Source organism: Elephantulus edwardii, unplaced genomic scaffold (assembly GCF_000299155.1).
Source record: "Elephantulus edwardii isolate Elephantulus edwardi_28Jun2011 unplaced genomic scaffold, EleEdw1.0 scaffold00237, whole genome shotgun sequence".
Classification (NCBI taxonomy): Eukaryota; Metazoa; Chordata; class Mammalia; order Macroscelidea; family Macroscelididae; genus Elephantulus; species Elephantulus edwardii.
In genome coordinates, this window is record NW_006399987.1 from 212,597 (window position 1) to 214,148 (window position 1,552).

Below are 1,552 nucleotides of genomic sequence, written 5' to 3' on the forward strand. Positions count from 1 at the left end.
GTAATAAAAGAAATCAAAAGATGCACTGCATTGGGAAAATCTGCTGTCATTTTTCCTTGACAGGACCTCTCCAAAGTGTTAAAAAAAGCAAGGATGTCAGATTAAAGTCTAAAGTGGAACTAATCTAAGTCATAATATTTTCAGTTGCTTCCTGTGCATCTGAAAGTTTGACAATGACTAAGGAAGAGGGAAGATCACCAGTGCCTTTGAATTATGGTTTTAGCAAAGAGTATTGAATATACCATAGGCTGCCAAAGAACAGAGAAATCTGTCTTGAGGGAAGAGTCACCAGAGTGCTTCTTAGGGGTAAAGATCATGAAACTTCATCTCATTTATGTTCATCTTATTTTCAGGAGCAAAGAGTTCTTAGAGAAAGATATCCTACTGGGAGAAGTAGAAGGTCAATGAAAGAAAGATAGGCTCTCCAAGAGCTGGATGGACACATTGACTATTGCAAAAGGTTTGAACATGACAGAGATTGTGTGGATTGTACAGGATAGAGCAAGATTCAGATCTATTATTTGTAGAGTCACTGAGAATAATATTCAGCTTGATGGCTCCTAACAACAGCATATGTACATCTCATAGCATTGTAAAACCAAATCATAACAAAAAAGAATTTTAAAAAGAAAATGGGGGGGGGGAAGGCCAATAGTTGCTGTTGAGTGAATTCTAACTCATGGCGATCCCATGAATAGAACTATATTCGATAAAGTTGGGAGGATTTTTTGTTAATTAAACAAAAATGTTGTTCGCGGTTTCCACCAGAATGACTTGTGTTGGCTTTCCTTCCTTGGATGTCTGAGTGACCCAGAGTTTTGAAAAAAAAGAAAAAAAAGTTGTGATTGTTGTTGAATATATGCGGCACAACATGTACCAATTCTGCAATTTCTTCAAGTATAATTTAGTGGTATTAATTACATTCTTAGAGATGTGCAACCATTACCATCCTTTTTTTTGAGTTGTTATTCTCTCATTAACATAAACTCATTGAACTTGAAGATTCCTATCTAGTCTTTCAAGTTGCTAATTGTCAAATATTCTTCTAAGTGGTCTGTCCATTTGCTGTACAGAGGTAACTCATGGTTGCTGTGATACTGAACACTGACACTGATGTGTCAAATGTGATACCCATGGTAGACAGTGTTTGGTGGAGCTCCCCAATTAAAATAAGCTTGGAAGCACGAGTGGGGTAATCGGGATGGATGTGTCAGAGGCAGTGAGATTGGCACAGGATAGAGCAGAGTTTAGGGCTGTTGTACATAGAGTCGCTATGAGTTGCAAACAACTCGACGGCACATAGCAACAACAACAACAGTTAAAAGTTTAACTAATTATTCTACCGTATGTGCTAAACACTTAGTAAAGTGATGGTACAAAGTTATCCATGTCCAGTGAAGTACTTAGGGTAAATAGAATGTATGAAAATTTAGTTTATATTTTAAATTGTCTTCCTGTCAAACATTCTTCTAGGTGGCATAGCACTGGTCTGTGCGTTGCTGTACAGAGGTAACTCGTGGTTGCTGTGATGCTGAAGACTGTGACAGTGATG

General features: G+C 37.6%; 1 protein-coding gene across 1 annotated transcript in view; it reads right to left on the reverse strand.

The window, feature by feature from the left end:
* LOC102872780 (mucin-16-like) overlaps positions 1 to 1,552 on the reverse strand; it is a 121,719-nt gene that overhangs the window by 99,362 nt on the left and 20,805 nt on the right. The gene's annotated exons all lie outside the window — the stretch shown is intronic.